Raw genomic sequence first — 22,838 nt, 5'->3', positions numbered from 1 at the left:
AGATCACAACATTATATTATCTATATATAATATAACTGTGGATAAAAGACAGAGCTTAAAAGAATGCTTTGAAATATCCTAATGGCTTAATATGACATTTTTTCCACTTTGCAACATTTGTATAAAAATGATCTCCAGTGATATATGGATGACATAGTAAATCCTGTGCATCTTTATTAGGACTAAATGCCTTCTCTTTTATTCAATTATTTATTACACTCTTATGAGCTCTTTAAAAGCTAAACAGAATATCCATAGTAGAACTTCAGAATAAGAGCAAAGCAAAGTTGGTTTTGACAGACAGCTGTGCAACAAAATTCCATACAGATGTATGTTCATGTAAACTACTGCACAATTCTCTTCTAATTCACAATGGCAGCAAAAACAGAAGCCCAATTCATATAGTTTGCTCCATACAACTACAAAGTGCTTACAGACAGGTTTTGTGCTGCATGGCAATGGCCAACCCACATAGTGGGCAACAAATGGCTTACCCAATGGCACAACTTTGATGCAGATTCAATCTTAAACAGCTTCCTCACAGGGGACATTTTATATGAAACAAAAGGGCATACTAAACACTTGGAGTTTCAAACTGGTTTGTACTTTGTCTACCTGCTGGAAAGGTGAGCAGCATCTGACAGCATTTGGTCAGCCAGAGCTACTTACACTGGACACATCTACAATCACTGGCAGCACAACACACTAACTAGCTTAAGTCTTCCCAGGAACATTTGAGAATTAGTTACAATACACTACACACAACTGGTGATGTGCCTCCTTATCACTTCTCTTGTCCAGTCATTCGATATTTTCTGCAATACACCTATCCCAGATAAACATTTTTTCCACAATGGAAGATGTATTGCATCTTTATTTTCAAACTTTTATTCTCTCATTACAGCTGAAAAAAGAAATCTATTTTCTTAACCTCTATTAGTGTACACTTTTTAAATTATTAAAGCTAGTTACAAAATAGCTGGCCATCTCCAGAGAACTTTCACAACAGTACCTGCAGTTTTGGTTTGCATTTCTTTAAACTAATATGCTCCTCCTTGCCATTAGAATAATCACACAGTCAAGTAACACATTTCTCAGCAAGTAGTGACTGAGCACTGACATCAGAATCAAAACTCACTGCAAAGATCACCCTAAACACTTGCAATTTAGCATTTATGTACTATTTTACAAATAGTAAAAGGTTTATTGTATTAATTGTATTTTTCAAAATAATAAGCAGTAACAGTAAATCTGCACGTAAAGGAAGGCCAGTGGCCTGTCCCGGGGAACCAGTGATAATAATAGGCTTTAAATAAATAGCTCAAAAGTGAAAATGTAAATATATATATATATATATATATATATATATATAAAAAAAAGAGGAAGGAAAGGCAAAGCGAAACATGAAAAGACACCATGAGCATTTCCAGACAGCAGGCTTTATCACAGGTTTACTGCGAGGCTTTACTTCAGTTCAAATTTTCCCAAGAAAACTAATGCAATTTTTTTTTTTTTACCCCGGACATAAATTGGGCTATGCTCTAACATGCAATGAAAAACCTGAGCTGTGTTTAGAGTGTTCCTCAATAGCTTGCAGGGACTTTGGGGTAAATCTGGCCAATATATGAATGCACACCCTCCATTCCAGAAAAGAAGTGAGATAAAATTCCCATTTGGAAATGTCCCATGAGATACTATATGCTACTTGTTTTATTTATAAGCCACTTTGATGTTTTTAAATTTAAAGTGAAATATAAAGTATATGAGATACTATATGCAAGCCAGGCAAGAAAGGCGAAAAAAAGAGCAAGAGCTAGTTGGAGTTGCCAGTAGGCCACCTATAATGGCCTTGCTTCTTAAACATCCACCATTCCCGCATTTTAAGAAGTGGCCCAGGCTTTAAAAAGGAAAAAAACGGTGGTCAGTCAGGGACACAGAGCAGACACGTAACTGGGGGGGGGGGCAGGCAGGACACGTGCCCTAGACACCAGTTGCAGGGGGTGCAAAGTGCCTGTCATGCCCCATCCCCCGCCCCCAACCACCACAATTTTGTTTTAAAAATCCCACCCTGCTTCAATCCCAGCGGGCGCCGCCAGGTGGGCCTGCTGCTGCTCCTCACAGCTGCCGCCTGCACACCCCACGAGCCAGCACTGATTTGCCAATTATTTTCAGGCAGCATTTGCTGCCTAAAAGCATCAATTCCCCTTTCTCTCCCTCCAGAGAGAGAGAGAGAGAGAGAGAAAGGGAGAAAATATGCTTTCATGAAGCAAGCCTGCCTGAAGCTCGTTCGGGCTCTTCAGAGCTTGAGGCCATGCTCCATTACACAAAAGGGAGAATGGCCTCAAGCTCCAAAGAGCCCGAGCGAGGGAGAGAAAGGGGAATAGACACTTTAAGGCAGCAAACGTTGCCTGAAAATAATCGGCAAGTCAGTGTTCACTCGGGGGCGGACTCCTAGTAGCTCGGGCGTGAGGCAGGTGGTCGGGGGGGGGTGTTGTTCAGGCAGAACTGGCCGGAAGTAGTGCCCACAGGGCGCACACACGACTGTTAAAAAAACAAACCAGGGGTGTGAGTGTGTGTGTGAGAGAGAGAGAGAGTGAGTTTACTCTGCTCACATTCTGGAGAGGACCTGTAGATGCTGCATGCATGGTAGGTTGTGTCCCAGATGCTCTAGTCTGCACTGTGAATCAGTTAAAAGCACTGTTTTATAATTTAATGTGTGTGTGATGTGTGGGTAATATTTGGATATACATTGCTTCAATGCAGTAAGAAAGCTTCAGTTATAAGGAACACTTATACAAAGGCAAAATAGTGTACTTCCTACATTGCTAGTTGAATATGGTAGAGTGTTTATTATTCATATGATAAGATAACACATGACCAGTGTTCTCTCTAATTTTTTTTCATCTGAGTGCGGAATGAGTTTTGTTCTGGGCAGGAGTATCAAGGCAGTGTGTGCGCACAAGCATTCACAGTGGGGCCTTCCTGATTCAACCTGAGTGGGATCTAAAATTAACTGAGCGGACATCAGAAAACTTGTGAGCACATGCACACACCTTAGAGGGAACAGTGCACATGACTGAAAACTCTTCCAGACAAAACCACCAATCCCAAGGTGCGCTCCTTATTCCTTAAATTTCCTTAAATTCTGCAGGCTCTGTAGCAACCCCTCTCCCCATCCCGCTCAAATCCAATCTCCTTGGAGGAAGAGTGTGATATTAAAAATGTGAATGCTGCTGCTTGCTGGCAGATAGCAGCTGGCGGGGGGCAGTGGGGTTGCTAATGCACACTGCTGGATTTTGAATGCAATGAACATGCTGATCAGGGAATGTAAGGACTACATCCAGTCTCCACTACCTCTCTGAATAGCTGATAGGTGTGATTCCTGCTTTCTGAAGAAGGCTGTATCTGTGCTGCCTCAGCAATTTGCATCAGTGAAAGCAAGGAAGGTGCAGTTATAATTTTCAGGTAGTGCCATAATTTGTTAATTAAAAGATTAATGAGCTTGACTTGTATTTTTGAACTGATATTATGGTGAAGTTATCTGAAAGATGGGTGTCAGATATTGCGGGGGGGGGCAATTTCAGTGCTTGCCATAGGCACTATTTTCCCTAGATACGCCTCTGACATAGAGTTTCCTTTGTTGTCCTTCTCTGTTCTGCATCTATCGTGCCTAAATGCTCCTTTTGCTCTGTTCCAAGCTTGTGCCTTGGTTGGTTTATTTTCTTTTACCATTCCTGGGCCCCTGCCGCCTGTGTGCAAACATCCAGATGTAGGTATTTACGAAGGTGTTTGCAGGGGAGAGCTGGTCTTGTGGTAGCAAGCATGACTTGTCCCCATAGCTAAGCAGGGTCTGCCCTGGTTGCATATGAATGGGAGACTTGATGTGTGAGCACTGCAAGATATTCCCCACAGGGGATGAAGCCGCTCTGGGAAGAGCAGAAGGTTTCAAGTTTCCTCCCTGGCTTCTCCAAGATAGGGCTGAGAGAGATTCCTGCCTGCAACCTTGGAGAAGCCACTGCCAGTCTGTGAAGACAATACTGAGCTAGATAGACCAATGGTCTGACTCAGTATATGGCAGTTTCCTATGTTCCTAAATTCAGAATGTTGGTATCTTAGTGCAGAACTGATGTGGGTGGGTTATTGTATATCATCATGCATAAACCTCATCTGGCTTTTGCTGGTCTCATTGCATTTCCATAGTTTGACAGTTTTCAATAGCATGTTGAGTACAATATAGTAAATTCGTATTTTAGCAAATTTTGCATGTCTTAAGTTTTCATACATTTTGGACAGTGTTTTCATACACTTTGATTAAAACAGCTGGATATGGAATAGGTTTATTCATTGCACTGCAAATGAATAAATGAAACTTTCTGCACTGCCAGTGAGGAAACCTGTTAACAACTATTTGCAAAGGAATATTAAATAAATCCCATCATCTACCAGAATGAAAAAAAAAAATCACTTTTAAATATAAATGTTAAAGTGCCATCATAAAACTGCACTGAATGTTACATAGTTATTTTACACACACATTTTTTTATACCAGACATGCAAACATACTGCATTAAAGAATAACAAAAGCTAAACTCTCCCTTGGAGGTAATCATTTTCATTGTTGCCAGGTCAGTGATTCAGATTTCACAAGGCAATCCCTTACTAAGGAACAGCAAGTCTTTTTTAGGTCATGAGGTCTTGTAAGGGGCTCTTCAGAAGCCAAGCATAAAAGTCTTGGAATAACAAGCAAGCACACAGGTTTCTTAATTTGCCCGGTTGGATTCCTGTAATAAGTGCTTAACAACGGCAGCCCCAAAGCAACTCTGCAGTCATCAGCAAGACTATTTACCACATGATTTAGCAAACAGATTTCCAAGGTTTTTACTTACATAAACAGATAAAGAATCAACATAAGGAACAAGCAGAAATATAAGCATCTGCCTTCACAACTACTCAAGTAGCTGAAGATGTATAATACCCTGAAAACCCTCTGCACACAAGACCTTTGGAAACATAGCTAATACTTCATTCCCCCATTACCACAGTATAAGGGAGAAAGATTATCAATGGCATGCCAGAGGATGGCGAGTACTAGGTTGATCTCTGTTAATATTCTCTTGCACTTCATCGCATGAATATGTTGTGCTGGCATTGATTTCCCCCCCTCTCTAGTGCAGAATAGCCCATGGTATGTGTAGCAAAATAAAATATTTTTTTTAAAAAAAAGATTCTGAAATAAAACTCACACTGCAGGAGTTTCACATTGTTTGTGAATAATTTTGTCCTGCTTCTCCTGAATGGTGGACCATGAAAGAGATAAAAGGGATACTAGAAAGCTGAGAGCAATGAAATGTAATATCCTGGTACTGGTACTGACACAAATCATTTGGGGAACTCCCCAATGTCCCCTTAAGGTTATTTTTGTACTCACTCTTTTTTCCACTATCTTTAGATTCCTCAGTGCATTTGCATGCAGGTAAGATACTCAGTTAAATTACATGTAGTGTATTTGTTTGCTGCCAAGAGCTATTTCTTCATTGACACCACCAGCTTCTCTTTAATTATGCCAGGGGGGTGGATAACCTGAATATAGTGTTTTAAACACAGACCACTCTGAAAGCCTTGCCCTTTTCCAGGTCCCTTCAGAGGTGAGGCACACAGTAATAGTCTTGTGACATTCTTAATTTTCAAGTGTGACCCCCAGAAGGGCTTACCTGTGCTAACACAGTTGCATGGCATGATGTTTCTGCAAAGTTGGAGAGGAACTGCTCTGTCAGCAGCCCCGATGGAGCTCACACACACACAGCAGAGCAGAGCAGACTGGTTCTCCACTGCCCACATTTTACTGCACAGTAAACAACTCAGCATTCCTCCCCGCCCCCGCCGAGACAAAATAGGAAGCTACTTTGACTATCGATTGTCCCGGAAGAAAATAACTGGCTGACTTCCTGACTAACGGTGTACTTGTGGAAGGACATTGTGCAGGTGAGTTCTGCTACATTAGGAGCTTGCATTGCACACTATTGTTACACAGCATAAAGCTGTTGTAAGACAAATTATTATCACAAACACACACAACGACTTTTCAACAGAAAGGTTCTTGAAGCAGTTTACATAGAAAATGAATATAATGATGGTTCCCTGCCCAGAAAGGGTTCACAATCTCAAAAGGAACACAAAGCAGATGCCAGCAACGGACACTGGAGGATGCTGTGCTATGACTGAACATGGACAGCTGTTCTGCCCCTGCTAAATATAAAAAGAGTCATCTCTTTGAAAAATGCCTCTTTGCCCAGTTGAAAGTTCTTGTGCTAGCAGAATCTGTTGACAAGTTATTCAACATTGTTTCATAACAATGTAGCGCAACCTTGTATATGTCTGGGATATATGCCTTGTATATGTCTCTTCCACTAGTGGTTGTGCAACATCTTGAAGCACAAGTTTATGCAGCACTGCAACCTTCTCACACAATCACAACTTTGTTTCTTGCACAAGCACACTGTACAGGATGTCACCTGTTGACCTAAAACAAATTAGGATAAATAATGTATTTCCAGTGCACCATTGATGTCTCCTATCCTATTGTTTCAATCATCTGACTAGCCAATGAACAGCTAGGTAGAAATAGGTCTTGGTGACACTATATATATCCGCCTCCTCTGTGTACAGTTCAGTCAGGAAAAACAAGCTAGGTACAGCAATACTTGACTTTCTCCCTGGCTCTTTGTACATTTGAGAGCAAGCATTATTGCTTCAAATATTGGGGACATCACTATCACAGATTAGTAACAACAGTACAAGCATGAAGAGCTCTGTTGTATCAGACCACCTAGTCAGCATCCTGTTTCTAACAGTAGCAAGCCAGATGTGTCTGCGAAAAACACAAGGACATGAAGGTGCATAGTGGGCATAGTGAATAGTCCTTGCCCTGTTATGAAATGTTAATATGTTGTAGATACATTTGTAATGACTTCTTGATAGGGAACAGTGCAGTTCCCTATAAAGAAGTCATTACATACAGAGAATCCACAACACACAAAAATCCCTAAAAATTCAACCATTTGCCTGATTCCTTTGGGGGTTGGGTAGGGGTTGGCACCCATGGGGCCATACCACCGAACCCATTTTGGTGTGCCTGTGCTACCCATGGGGAATTATGGGCCACTTCAAATACCCATTATTCCCTATGACATAAAAATAATTTTAAAAAACCAAACAGGAATCTAATACTATCATTGTCCAACAGGAACAATTCCAAAAATCCTTTAAAAAGTTATTGACATTCTGCCTTGCGAGTTGGGCAGTAGGTAGCACTCATGGTGCCCTGCCACTCAACCCACTTTGGTGCCCCCAGCCCTACAATTTGGCAGAATCGGTTCAAATTCAAATAGAATCAAATTCAATTAGACTCGACCCAGATTGGAGGCCAGCAGATATGAGCTTGAATCGAATCAGGCTGATTTGATTCTAACTCGAATCGAATCACAACATTCAATTTGTGCACATCCCTAATAACAACCATTACTAAAAAGCCATTGAAAGAGCTGGCCTTCATTAATTAGTCTAATATCCCCTGTTAAAACCAGTAACCATCACCACATCTTGTGGCAGAAAATTCTGTACGTTATATGTTGTGTCAAGTAATATTTTCTTGCATTCTAATCAAGTGCCAATAAGTTTTGTTGGGTTACACTAGGCTTTATTATTACACAGGAGAAAATGTTCTGTATCCACTTTGGCACCATTCATAATTTTATAAATCATGTTCCATCTTCTTTTCTGAACTAAAAATCCTTGAGCCTTTCACCATAAGGAAGGTGGTCCAAACCCTTGATTATGTTAGCTGCTTTTTTCTGTACCTTTTCCAGTTCTACAAAATCCTTTTTGAGATGCGGCCACCCAAATGCCATTGTAAGTGAAAAGGCATTAAGATACTGGTCATATTGATAACAATCCTTTTCTGCTTTGGTCTATTCCATCGAAGCCTTCTTAATGTTTTTACTATAACTACTATTTTTTTCTCATTTTGCACCCTCAACTGAGGGGATTAAGTTACAGGCTGGCTGTGCGAGTCCACTTATCCAGGCAATTAGGCTTGTAGGCCTGAAGTTTCCATGGTATAGCGCTCTTCCCCTGTTTGATACTTACTACAGGGAAGCTCTTGAGTGGATCTATAGCATCAGCCTCTATGCATAAAATTGGTGATTAGGCCTAAAATGATGAAGTTAAGCTTCTGGACCTGAAAATAAGATGGCACTAAGGCCTGGAACAGCTAGGGTTGCTAATCAAAATCCTAAGTGGAGCCAAGGCAGTTATCTGGAATAGACCAAGGGACAGAGTCTGGCAGTATGTTTAAATTTCTTCAAGTGCTTCTAAGTTCTACACACAATTATTTAGAATATCCTTCTTATTACCCTAAGAAGGAGAGTCATCTGAGTAAAACTCAGGAACAAAAGGCACAAAAATTGCAAGATAATAACATGCAGCTAGATAATAAACTATCTAGCTTCTTCAAAGGTTGCCTATGAAGCTAGCTCTGAGGACACTTCAAAAAGAGAAAGAAGAAAACCTTATTCTGGACCTAGCACCTAGGCAAATATAGAATCTGACGACAAGATACTGAAGCTATTCTCACAACCAGCAAAAACAGGGCTTGAGGTCTGAAGGCGGGGTTAGCACAACCATGTGGAACCTCGGCAAACTCCCAAACAGGGCTCTGTCAAAAGAGGGACACCCAGTTCCCAGCCCCTCCTCTAAAACCAGGTTCAGCAAGCAGGGGAGGTTGCCTACTCCCTCCCAGTGCCCGTGTGGAGCCACGGAACACTGTGGAACGCTGCTTGAGGCTCCCTCCCCTGGGATACCATAGAGCCTGGATAACAGAGTGGGCTGCAAAGCACAGCAGAAGTTTGTTTGGGAAAGCCTGTCCAGCAAACAGCACTGAGCTTCCTTAAAGTGGCAGGCACCTTGCAAATGAGCCCAAGGGAAAATATGAACATAGGAAGCTGCCTTCCACTGAGTCAGACCATTAGTCCATCCAGCTTAGTACTCTTAGTCCTGTCGACACAGACTGGCAGTGGCTTCCCAAGGCTCTCAGGCGGGATTCCCGCTCAGCCCGACCTGGAGATGCCAGGCAGGGAGCTCAAATCCTTCTTCCTATAGCAGCCCTATCCCCTAAGGGGAATAGTTGCACAGACACGTCATACTATTCATTCATTTTACTTTTTACTAGCTGACCCTGCACAGAGCATCTGTGTGGTCTTCCACTGAGCATGTGGCATTGCACCCCCACAACGCTCTCGCTCGCTCTCGCCACCCCGCTCTCCCCCGCAAGTCTCTCACCACTCCCACAATGCTCTCGCTCGCTCTTGCCACCCCGCTCGCCCCGCAAGTCTCTCGCCACTCCCGCAACGCTCTCGCTCGCTCTCACCACCCCCACTCGCCCCCCGCAAGTCTCTCGCCACTCCCGCAATGCTCTCACTCGCTCTCGCCCCCGCTCACCCCCGAAAGTCTCTTGCCACTCCTACAACGCTCTTGCTCGCTCTCGCCACCCCTGCTCGCCTCCCCCACAAGTATCTCACCACTCCCGCAATGCTCTCGCTCGCTCTCGCCACTCCCGCAACGCTCTCGCTCTCGCCACCCTCGCTCGCCTACCCCGCATGTCTCATGCTCGTGCTCGCTGTCCTCTGTCTTTCTATCTCTGTCTCACAGTCCTTGCTTCCCCATGCCACTTCCAGGGACTGTCGCCTGCTCGCCTGACAGCCTCTGAGCTCCCTGCCGCTTCACAGCGCCCCCGATCCAACTGTCACACTGCTTTCCAGCTGCCCCGCAGGGCACATGGCCCATCTAGAAGAATTAATAATATAGAATATCCCACTCTTCCTCCAAGGAGCCCAGAGCAGTGTACTACATACGCAAGTTTCTCCTCACAACAACCCTGTGGAGTAGGTCAGGCTGAGAGTGAAGTGACTGACCCAGAGTCACCCAGCAAGTATCATGGCTGAATGGAGATTTTTGTGCTCCTTCCTGTCCCCTGCAAGTCACTGGACAAGAGCAGGAGTGTCCCTGCCCTCGCCTGCAGCTGCCCTTGCCTGCAGCGTGGTGTAGTGGTTAGAGTGCTGGACTAGGACCAGGGAGACCCAAGTTCAAATCCCCATTCAGCCATGAGACTTGCTGGGTGACTCTGGGCCAGTCACTTCTCTCTCAGCCTAGCCTACTTCACAGGGTTGTTGTGAGGAGGAACTTGAGTATGCAGTACACCGCTTTGGGCTCCACCGGTTCCTCCTTCCATCTGCTGGTGGAGTGGGAGTGACCGCTGGAATTACTGTCCATGCAAGGGTCACTGGTTCGGCCTCATGGAGGCAATGGCAGTGGGGGGAGGGTCGCGGTGGCAGCAGGGGGCTCACAGCAGCGGCGGAGGGCCTCACAGTGGGGGCAGTCCAGGTGCCCAATTTGCCTTGGTGTGACACTGAACCCACTCGCCCACCCTTGCACCATCATCAAGATGCAGAGGGTAGCAGTGCCAAAGAGGGTGGGCAGGTGTGGGCGACACTTTGCCACTACTCTCCCACCCTGCTGACACTGCAAGAGTGGCAAGTGGCAGCATCAGGGCAGGTGAGTGATGGGGACACCCTCCCCCACATGCCCACCCTCCTACGCCCAGAGAGGCTAGCAAGGGGTGGCAGTGGCAGATTGATGGGGAGGCAGAGTTGCCACTTGGCTACGGCGGCAGTGGGGGGGTGGGGTTCTCCTTTTTACCTTCTACACACACTATACAGTGGGGGGTGCCACGGAGGCCACAGCCACAGCTTCAGGGAGGGTGAGCGGGTGAGGGTAAGGTTCCCCCTTCTGCCTTCCCAAACCATGCTGCAGTGTACGGAGTGTGCCGTGTGCCTGGGCTACTTATGGGGGGCAACTTGCAATTTCTCTCATCGGCATCTGGCAATTGCTCCAGGGGGCATCTGCTGTATCCCTCCTGGATCTGAGGAGTGTGTTGGGAGTGTGTGCGATTCTTCCTTTGGGGCTGGTTGGCAGCTGCAGCTGCTCTAGTCTTCTCTCTCCTTTTGGGTATCAGGACGGAGTTCAGTTCCTTTGACAGCAGGGTGGATAAAAATCAATGCTTTTTTAAAAAAAAATCAAAAAAATCAGATTTTTTTGATTTAAATCGGATTTTTTTTATTTAAATCGGATTTTTTTAAATAAAATGCTTTTTGAGGAAAATATATTACCATCCAAAGGTTATTCCATCATGAAATAAAGATTAGTTTTTTAATTATGTAGAATAAGGCTGTATATGTTTAATTTTTTGGTAAATAAATTCCATTAATCCATTCACAATGTCATGCTCTTCCAGAGGTTTTTGTAAGATTATTGGGCAGTTTCTCTGCCTACAAGATATTATCACAGATGCTTGGTTTACTTTTGCAGTTCTCAAAACTGAATTTGACTCAGCAGAGATCACATGCCTCTTCTTCACAGCAAAAATGTTATGACATGAACAGAGTTGAGAAAAAGACCTTAATCCTATTGTTCTACAAACCTATGAATACAGAATCAACCCCTTCAGTGCTAAGTTTCAAGAAGTTCAGTGAAATAGAATAGAAACAATATTTTTCTGATTGTTTGGAGTGGAATAGATCTGCACAAGAAGAAAGTGAAACTAAGTGTGAGGAGGGAGGGGCAAGCAGACAAGCAGTACAAAATGAAAGTGAAACTTTCTGAGCACAATACTGCATAGCCACAGACAGACAAGTCTTTGGATCTTTTTGTGTGTATGACCTGAGGTTTATCACATTCTTTCCTTGGAGGAAAAAACCTATAATGGCAGCAGGCCGTAAAAGAGACCCAGTTTGGCAATATTTTAATGAAGTTCCTTTACCTACCGGTAAGGCAGGCATGCGTGCAAAATGCAAACACTGCAACAAAGAAATGCAAGGCCTGGTGGCCCGAATGAGGCAACATCATGAGAAGTGCTGTGATGAAGATGACCAAAGAAACACATTTGAACAGGCAGGATCTTCAGGTTGGTAAACATTTTTATTGAATCATATAATATTTCTAAAGACTGCCTTGAACTGTCATGTTTGAGCAAAATTATATTTCTTATTATTACTGCATGTTACTGTCATTTGGTACAGTTATGAAGAAAAGCAAATATTCCTTTTGGGGCAGTGCTGTGTACAATAAGCAGAAATTGTATAAACAATAAAATAAAAGCATTGACTTTTTTGTTTAGGGGAATTCATGGATTCTGGAAACTATCCACCTTCAAGATCACCATCCTCCTGTTCTACAGTTTCAGAGTTATCCATCCAGGATAGTGCTTTATTAGCATCATCATCAGACACCCACAGCCACATATCACTATCACCTAAAAGGAAGAAAAAATCCTTCCCTCCTGGAACCACCATAGATAAGTTTGTGATAAAAACTAGCAGATTAGAAAAAGAGTTAATTGATGAAAAAATTGCCCAGTTTGTTTATGCAACGAACTCTTCTTTCCGTCTGACTGAGAACCCACATTTCATTAATATGGTTCAGTCACTGAGACCAGTCCACCCAGCAGAGCAGATGTTGCAGGGAAACTGCTGGATAAAGTGTATGACAGAGAAATGGAGCAATGTGCAACAGCTCTGGAGGGTAGAATTGTTAACCTAAGTATTGATGGGTGGAGTAATGTCCACAATGATCCTATTGTATGTGCTTGTATAACAACAGAAGAAGGGAAAGTCTTCCTTGCACAAACAATTGATACGTCAGGAAATGCACACACAGCAGAATACTTACAAGAAGTGGCAGTAAAAGCTATAATAACATGTGAACAAAAATTCAAATGTCTAGTACGCAGTTTGGTCACAGACAATGCTGCAAATGTATCCAAGATGAGAAGAAATTTAGAAGAGCAGGAAGGAAATACAAAGCTAATAACATATGGTTGCAGTGCTCATTTGCTGCACCTCTTAGCCAAAGACTTAAGTGTTCCAGAAATAAAGACTAATGTTGTTGAAATTGCTAAATACTTCCGTAACAATCACTTTGCTGCAGCAGCTCTGAAAAGGATGGGTGGAACCAAGCTAACGCTCCCACAAGATGTTAGATGGAACTCTGTGGTGGACTGTTTTGAGCAGTATATCAAGAACTGGCCTATTCTGATGACAGTTTGTGAACAAAATCGAGATAAAATAGATGGCACTGTCACGGCCAAAATCCTCAGCACTGAGCTTAAGAGAAATGTTGAACATATGCTGAGCATCCTGAAACCCATCTCTGAATCTTTAAACAAAATACAGAAAAATAGCTGTTTTATTGCTGATGCTGTTGAAATTTGGAAGGAACTGAGTGAACACTTAAAAACAGAACTACACATGGACAGAATTAAATTACAAGCATTAAAAAAACGAATGGGACAAGTACTGTCTCCAGCTCATTTTTTGGCAAATATTGTCAATATCCAGTACCAGGGTCAAAACTTAAGTGCTGAGGAAGAGGAGTTAGCTATGACATGGGTATCCAGCAATCATCCATCTGTAATGCCAACTATAATAAACTTCAAAGCTAAGGGGGAACCATTCAAGAAATATATGTTTGCTGAAGATATTTTAAAGAAAGTCACACCAGTGAAGTTTTCCAGATTATGAACAAAGAAGAAGATGAAGATGATGAGTGAGCTACAGAGGACAGTATTTAAGTTTTTCATGTGTAGGCTGGGCTGAGGTCTAAGTTTCTTAAAATATATATATTTTGTTTAGCCAAATTAGTTAACAAACATGGATGTTTGTTTAAGCAAATAACATATGCTGTAATGTTACTGTTTCAGTTGAATAAATCTATTTAAATTGTTATTATTAAGGTAATGATTATTTTTCTCGTTCCTAAGTACAACAGAAAAGTTGTCCAAATATGAATGATTAACCTATTAAACTGGGGATAAAAAAACTAATATGAAAAGTTGTTATTCTAAAAATCTTCATCTACTTGCATATTAAAGTTATACCAGCAAGAATTAGTCTTTATGTAGAAAACTATGATTTAAATCAAGCCTTACTGACTAGTGATTTAAATCGTGATTTAAATCGTGAATTAAATCAGTTTGATTTAAATCAAATCCACCCTGTTTGACAGTGCTGCAATTGTCAGGAAAGGGTTAACTAAGGCTACCCATCAGGGAGCAGCAAAGAGGGACTGCAGCTTGGAGCCCTCTGAGTGGTCTCCTTGGGTCACATGATTGCTCTGTCCACTAACGACTGCTGTTGCCATGGGCGGGGCTGGAGGACCAACAACGCTAGCAATAACTAGAGAGAACCTGAAAAAGTTAATCGTCTGACACTCATACTCCCTGCCGGGTTTGCAGCATGTGCCCGTCTGTTTGCTATGAGGTAAAAATAGAGTTCTATCTGCTTTCAGGAGGTAACCCTGTTTTCTGCTCATCTGAATAGCTTCACTATCTATAGCTCAGGTCTTAGAAACAAGCATAAGTACAGTACATTTGAGCAAGGATACAGTGAACACATCTGATGCATTAATTAGGGATGTGCACGAATTGTTTTTGTTTTTTTCCTATTTGATTTGAGGTCAAATAGAATCAGCCAGTTTCGATTCAAACTCGAATCAGCAAACTCAAATCTGATCAAATTCAATTTGAGTTGGGTTAGATTTGATTCAGATTCAAGTCGGTTTGACCCACTTCTAAAGGTCCAGAGGGCACCAAACTGGGGTGGTGAAGTGGTGCCTATTTAGCCAAATATTAAAATATTTTTTCAATGGTTTTAAATTCTGTTTCTGCATCAAGCCACATCCCTCCCCCAATCTCATAACTGTAATGGCTCTTTGAGTAATATATAAACAGGTTTGTGGAGAACATGTGCGAATTTGTGTGCAAAAGGCAAGTTTAGTAACATTCCTTGAAGAGTTTTCCCTGCAATTTCACATAGTCAACATTTCCATCATATGTCAAAAGTCTGTCATAGTCTTAAAAGTTAACTTTCACATTCATTATGAGAAAGGTGTAGGAATTCTGCAACTTATTTATTATAAATATGAAGATGCAAATAGAAATTAGAGTTCTTCACAATAAGATAAATACATTGCTAGTATCATAAACACATTCTACAACATCATTCTGCTTTCTCCATCATCCTTTTTATCTACCAATCAGAGAGATCACTTAAATATTCTCCTCAGAAACAAGGACAAAAAACAACTAGGATCAAGGATACTTTTTGATTCGTCTACTCTAATAAGTACCATAAATTATTTACTAAACTTCAAAGCCTTAAATTCAAGGAAGAACAGAGAGAGGCAAAAGTAGGATTTGTTTGTTTATTATCAATTATTTATATGATATGTTTTACAGTGCAAGATATGCAGAAAAGGCATAATCCTGAAGAACCGTGTATAATAAAAATGTTATATTAAGTTAATTCCAGTAAACCTATTCTACTGATACATCTATAGAGAGGTTACAAATGGAAACATTTTTAGTAGAATTTCTTTATTAACGTAAGGGACAAAACATCTTATTTAGAAGAGATATTTCATTCACGCTCACAAACACTGTGGGTAAAGCTTTTCATTTAAATATGCAAAATAGTGTTTCAAAGACATGGCAAAATAAGCTTTGAATCAAAGTAAACTGCAGCATAGAAGCCAACTAAAGTGATAAAACATTTAGAGTGTAGGGTAACAAATACTAACTGAATTAAGTTCACATCAGAAATAGTTTTGTTGGGGTTTTCTTACATAGAGGATTAAAGGTCAGGCCAAAAATTAACATGTCAGTCCTTTTTTAATAAAGACAACTCTGCAAAGTGGTTTAAAACCCCTAGACAAAATTTTTGCTGTGATTAAAAAAAACAAGCCTGAGATTGGTGGAACATATGCTAAATCTATTGTTTTTCATGTGCCTCAGGTCAGATGTGATAAACTTCACACTTTTAACTGATGCCATTTGTAATAGATTGGATGAAACAAGTCTACAAAAGAATCAATAAATGTAAAGACTGGAAAGAATTAGAGTGGCTTGCAGACTTGTACCTATTGTCTGGGGAAATTGAATGTCAGTTTGAGTATTATAACTCGGACAAAGGTTTTCCAGCTTTAATTTACTTCAACACATAATAGGTGATGTCAAAGTTAAGCAACACTAGTCAATCTGAATAAATTATTTAACGAACTGTTTAATGATAGTTACTCACATTATTATCGTCCTGCCATATTCTATGCCTATCAGTTTCAGAACACACTTAAGTACAGTTCTACATAAGAACACAAGAAAGCCTTTCTGAATAGGCCCAAGGACTATCTGGTCTAGCATCCTGTTTCACACATTGGTCCACCAGATGTCCCTGAGAAACCCACAGGAAAGAGCTGAGGGCATGCCCCCTCCTTACTGTTACTCCACTGCAACTGGTATTTAGAGGCATATTGCCTCTTAGGCAGGAGATGGCCTATAGTGCTCAGACTAGTAGCCATTGATAGACTTGTCCTCCATGAATTTATCTAAGCCCTTAAAGCCATCCAGGCTGGTGATTGTCAACACATCTTGTGGCAGAAAATTCCATAGTTAATTATGTGTTGTGTGAAAGAGTACTTCTTTTTGCCAGTCCTCAATTTCTTGGCAATCACCCTGGTTCTAGTGTTATTCGAAAGGGAGAAAAAAATTATCTCTGTCCACTCTTTCCACACCATGCACAAGTTTATAGGCCTCTACCATGTCTCAGTCTTTTTTCTAAACTAAAAAGCCCCAGGTGTTGTAGCCTTACCTTGTAAGGAAGGTGCTCTAGGCCCCTGATCATCTTGGTTGCCCTCTTCTACCCCTTCTCCAATTCATACCTTTTTGAGGTATGGTGACCAGTTCTGTATATAGTACTCCAAATATGGCTGCACCATAGATTTGTATAAGATTAGCAATTTTATTTCAAATCACCTTCCTAATGATTTCAAGCATGGAATTGGCCTTTCTCCACTGCTGGCACACATTATGTTGACACTTTCAATGAGCTGTCCACCACAACTCCAAGATCTCTCTTCTGTTCGGACCCTATCAGCATTAATGTGAAGTTGGGTTTTTTGCCCCAATATGCAACATTTTACACTTGCTATCAATAAACCGTATCTGCCATTTTGTGCCAACTCTCCCAGTTTGGAGAGATGGTTTTGGAGCTCCTTGCAATCTCTTTTGGATTTCTCTACCCTAAATAGTTTGGTGTCATCTGCAAATTTGGCCACCTCGCTACTTACCCAAAATCTAGATCATGTACAAATTAATTTAAAAGCACTACTCCCAATACAGATCCTTGGGGGAACCCACTTCTCTCCGTTTACAGAACTGTCCATTAAAACCTACCCTCTGTTTCCTGTCCTTCAGTCAGTTACAAATCCACTCATAAAGCTGTCCTCTTATCCCATGACTGCTAAGTTTATGCAAAAAACCTTTGGTGGGGAACTTTGTCAAAAGTTTTTTGGAAGTCTAAATATACGATATCAACTGGATCACCTTTGTTCACATGCCTATTGACAAAAGAGATTTCATATTTTTTCCCCTTATATTTAACCAATTTCAAGCATCCTTTTATATATAAAAGCTCATGTATCATGTAAATTCAGAGTCCTGTATTTTACATATGGGAAGTATATTGCAATCATGTATACTGCATACTTTATCTATAATCTACAACAGTTCTATTTCGTATTTCAAAAAATGGCAGACCTCTTCTCACACCTTACTAAATTAAAGTTATATTTTCCCAGAGAGTGGGAAATCACAGCATTCTCAAATATAATATAAATGAAAATACTATGCTGTGATGCATTACATCTTTTACCTGTTTTCTAAGATAAAATCTTAAACATATGGTTCAATGTTCCAAAAGAAAAAATGAAATTCTTAAAACAGAATGAGATTGCTTTAATTCTATATTCCATTGGGTAAAATTGGATACGGGAGATAGAATACTTTTATCCCTGGTTCCTCTTCAAACCACAAGCTGTTCATGTGCAGCTGATAGTACAGTATCTCTGAAAGTCCCTTTATAACCAAGTGTATACACTGAAACAACCACTGAAGTGTAGGGATTTTCCCCTGTGAAATGAGGTAGGAACCCTAGCTGTGAACACAGCAAATATAATCTATCAAAGGGTTCTGAATCAAAATATATTACTGCTTTTGCTATTATGAATATCATTTGATATTCACTGGCTTGTATAGTGAGACGCTAAATATATTTCCTTTACAACCACAACACATAATCACATAGTGCTCCAGGAATTGAGCAAGCAGGTATATGTGTGTTTAGCCAGACACACACCAGACACATTGCTTAATAAGAAAATGGCTCATATTTGACATACATTAAAAACTGATGATAGATAGACAGATAGATGACAGATACACTTTATCACAGTCTTTGACCAGTACAAAAACATGAAGCAACACAATACCACACCTGTCACAGAGTAACAGAGTAGCAACAATCTATTTTTATGAATATATAATTACATAGTAGATTATTCAACTACATTAGTCATTAACTGTTGCCAAATATTCACTGATATTATGCAAAATTTAGACACATTGTAGGTAACATTAGCTTGATGATCCAACAGGAGAAATGAAATATATACTTCATCTTCTCTGCCTAGTATATCCTTAATTAAAGGTAAAATTAAAGTCTTTTGCAAATTACAATATGTGACTCACATCCTCTATGGCCTGTGCATTACATGGATAATAGAGTTCGAGGAAGGAATCCTGCCTTATCTACCATCTACAACAGTTGAGGGCAATACATCAAATACATTTCATTTAAAAACTATGATCCAATAGAGGGTACAGGAAGCAACCAGGGCTGCATAAACAAAAAACCCCTTTAAATTTTTTTTTTTTTTAAAGCTAAAATCCTTCCAAGCAGCTATCTAGTGGATAGGGAGCACTGGATCAGAAACAACCTTTGCACACACAGTCCTCTGACCAATTCAGAATACATGAATGGAAGTTCTTGGCTCCCTAGTTGAATTTGGTCAATATTGTTGGCCCTCTTCACAGTAATTATTTGTCTAATGTATTATTCAGCTAGGTTATTACTGTATATTTCTCCCAAAGACAGATAAAAACATATACATTTTATATCTCATTTCTATTTGCTTTTGCAGGAGCTCTGTACCTGCTCATCGGGACATTCAAGATTATGGCCTTTCAAAGTTCTTTACAAATATATATCATAAAACAGCAAGCCTCTCCTAATGCAAAAATATCAAGAGAGACTATAAAAGGTACTTAAACCAAAATGTAGAAAGACTTTCCTTACTAAACAAAACATGCTGCTGTTGAAGTAGGTGCAATCCATTAAAGACTGCTGCTTGCTTAACCTCCACTCTACAGCTGCTTAACCTCCATTCAAGCCCACTGAAATGAAGAGAAATTGCTTACCAGCACTGCTTGGTAGATTCCAGCAAGTGTTTTATAGCTCATCTTGGAAGATATTGTACTCATTCATGCTGATATAGCCTTTTCCAGAAATAAATATATGAAAGTTGTTTTTGTAGGCCTTGACCAGGATCTAGCAGCTCAAATATGACCAGAGAGGCTTATCTTTTCCTTTCTCTTCCATGCAGGGGTGGAGTTACCACTGAGTGAATGGGTTCAAAGAACCCATGCTTCTGCCAATCAGGGGCTGTGCTTGGTGCCCCAGCCACACCCCCTGTGTCTGATGCCAGATGCAGGGAGTGGAGCTTTGTTTGCAAATGTTTGCCATGTTTGCAGGCAAAATCCCCAACCAGTGCCACATTCACAGCACGGCCAAAGCAGCTCTCCCTGCCTAAAAGGGAGATTGTGGTCACAAACAGGGCTGGGCTCGCAAACGGGATTGTGCTCACAAATTGTGAAAAATCAGTGCTGCATTCCTTTTTAAGCAGAAAAAGTTGCGCTGCAAACACAGCATTGGCCGGGGATTTTGCCTGCAAATGGGGCCACGCAGCCTCGTTTGCAAGCAAAGCTATGCCCTCTACATCTGACAGCAGGCACAGGGGGCATGGCTTAGCATCTACCGTGAGATGCAGGTGGCGGGACTAGGGGACCACGGCAGCGGGCTGGACCCAGGCCGCCGCTGGCCTCCCTTCGCCCCTGCTTCCATGCATGTAACAGCAGATTGCCACATATGTTTGGAGCATTTTTCTTCAAGGAAACGAGAAGCCTCACTTTATACTACGTATGGGCCTACTGACAGTAGTTTCCCAAGTAAATCTCCTAGTGATTTTTTGGGTCAGTTATGTTTTATTACGCTTGTTGTATACCTTGATGACCCCTATCTGGGATGGCTGGATATAAGTACTTATATATAAGTAAGGCTGGATATAAGTATTTTAACATATAAAGTGGGGGGGAAGCAATAAAGAGCCAGCGTGGTATAGTGGTTAGAGTGCTGAATAGGACCGAGGAGACCAGAGTTCAAATCCCCATTCAGCCATGATACTTGCTGGGCAACTCTGGGCCAGTCACTTCTCTCTCAGCCTAACCTACTTCACAGGGTTGTTGTGAGGAGAAACAGAAGTATGTAGTACATCGCTCTGGGCTCCTTGGAGAAATAGCAGGAAATAAAATGTAAAAACAATAAATAAGTAAATAGAATTGTGATTAGGTCATATTAATTTTATTATTGTAATATCTATTCAATATTAAATACTCTGAGTATTCATTACTCAAAATAACAAATTGGGTATTTAATACTCCATATTGAATATACGGTATTCACCAAATACCATTAACAGTAGTACATTTAAATTACATTTTAGATTTCAGTTACTGTATAACCAAACTATGGTGTGTATATCATACTTGTATATGAAGTTCCATTACAGTTGGTATGCCAGTCAACTATCATCTATTTCACTGCCTATCATCTGAACATGATCAAATACTGTCAGAATCTTCCTTTCCAATGTGCAGAGCGAAGTATTGAACACACATTAGTTCCTGTGTACTGCCAAGAAAGAACCAGTTGACACAATTATTGACCATGGATGCTTGGTGAGTGCTGTGGATTATGCCGCTCTCTGTTGCCGTAAATGGCTTGTACGGGGGGCGGGGTTGTGCTTCTGGCCCTTGAGGCAGACACAGGGGCCGCCATCTTGGCTCCTGCAGCATGTGTCTCAGGCCGTCCAATGGGTGCAGCGGAGCGGCTGCATAAGCAGCCAGTTCCCATTCCATCCTCCCTCAGTTGCTCTGGGCAAAGCACCCTTCCCTCCCATCTCAATTCAGTGAGGGTTGTCTAGTCGCCTTTTGGGGCCAAGTAGGATTTTTTTGGGTCACACCTTATTGGCTCTAGTGTGGCCTTTTTTCACTTACTTTTCATTGAAGTTATTTGTAGGATTGTCATTCTTCAACGTTTGGTCACTTTGCCAGTGAGTGCGGGTTGGTGTAGGTTGTCTTGATCAGTGTCTGACTGGAGGACCATTTAAGGCAAGTAGGCAAGCCGAGGAACAGCCCTTGCAGGTTTAACATCCGGTCTTCCGCCCTGCTTTGGGCAGTCCTCCTTATGCGGCTCACCCACAGAAGGACTCTAACTGTTTCCTTATTGCAGGTTATTATAGTATTAATTAATAAAAGTGGCTCTAGTTCATCCAATTGTCTTGTCATTATTGGGCTTGGGTGTGCAATTTGTATGCATATACGTATGTACATATGCAAGCATATGAGATAATTAATATATGATATGGGAACCACATGCAGACACACTAGCTGCATGATCTTTGCTTCCCCTTTTCATCCATGTGTGTGAAAGGCATGCCAGATCTGACAGTGTTCCTGGTCAGTGAACATACAAAGCACCCGCAACTAGTTCGACTGCAGCCTAAATAAAATAATTCATAGATATTGCGTAGATAAAAATGCTTCCTAGTAAGAAAAGTGTAGACCGGTACAAGTCACAAATAATAATTTGATCAAGGCAGTTAAAGTAACTGCCAAATGTTAAGTGAAGTTACACAGGAATGTGTAACATCCAACTTTTTCAATATACAGAGAACCAGCATGGTGTAGTGGTTAGAGTGCTGGACTAGGACTGGGGAGACCCAAGTTCAAATCCCCATTCAGCCATGATACTTGCTGGGTGACTCTGGGCCAATCACTTCTCTCTCAGCCTAACCTACTTCACAGGGTTGTTGTGAAAGAGAAACTCAAGTATGTAGTACACCGCTCTGGGCTCCTTGGAGGAAGAGTGGGATATAAATGTAATAATAATAATAATAATAATAATAATAATAATAATAATTGCTGAATTGTTCTAGAAAGAGTAGTACAGCACAAATAAAATGAAATTATATCTTAAAGGTCGGATATAAATAAATATTTACTTCCAAGCATTTGCACTTAACTGATTTCTGCATTGGGCAGCCATGTACTATTGATTTGAACTAAAAACCCTGCCAAATAAACTGTATTCTTAGAAAACAGAATCTAGTTAAGTATTGGAATATAAACTAAGTATCTTCTTCTTGCAACCCCTTTAGATAAAGATTTTTGTTAACATACCACATACTGTCAAAGTGTTAAAAATACTGTTTAATTTTCTTTAATCCGTTTCATTTTATGGATGCAAAATGCCCATCAGACAATAATAGAGAAGCTTCCATAAGGAATAAATTGTTACTGCTTGACAAAACCTCTTTTTATTACTAGTACAGGGAAATATAAAACTGTCTTTTATATAATTATATTAACAAATGTGCTAGCAAGTTCTCATTTTACAGCTGTTAGAGTATTCTTAAGCAACTAAGTTTTTGTTCCCTTACCACTTTTCTTCTAATTAATTTTTGTTGAGCCAAAATATTTTCTTCCTTTTCAATTGTTT

At 40.9% G+C, this 22,838-nt stretch overlaps 1 protein-coding gene across 27 annotated transcripts in view; it reads right to left on the bottom strand.

The window, feature by feature from the left end:
- TENM3 (teneurin transmembrane protein 3) overlaps window positions 1–22,838 on the bottom strand; it is a 2,371,016-nt gene that overhangs the window by 619,695 nt on the left and 1,728,483 nt on the right. The gene's annotated exons all lie outside the window — the stretch shown is intronic.

This window comes from Hemicordylus capensis, chromosome 5 (genome assembly GCF_027244095.1).
Source record: "Hemicordylus capensis ecotype Gifberg chromosome 5, rHemCap1.1.pri, whole genome shotgun sequence".
NCBI classification, from domain to species: domain Eukaryota; kingdom Metazoa; phylum Chordata; class Lepidosauria; order Squamata; family Cordylidae; genus Hemicordylus; species Hemicordylus capensis.
The sequence above is the reverse complement of the archived record's forward strand: the minus strand, read 5'-3'. Positions and strand labels throughout refer to the sequence as shown.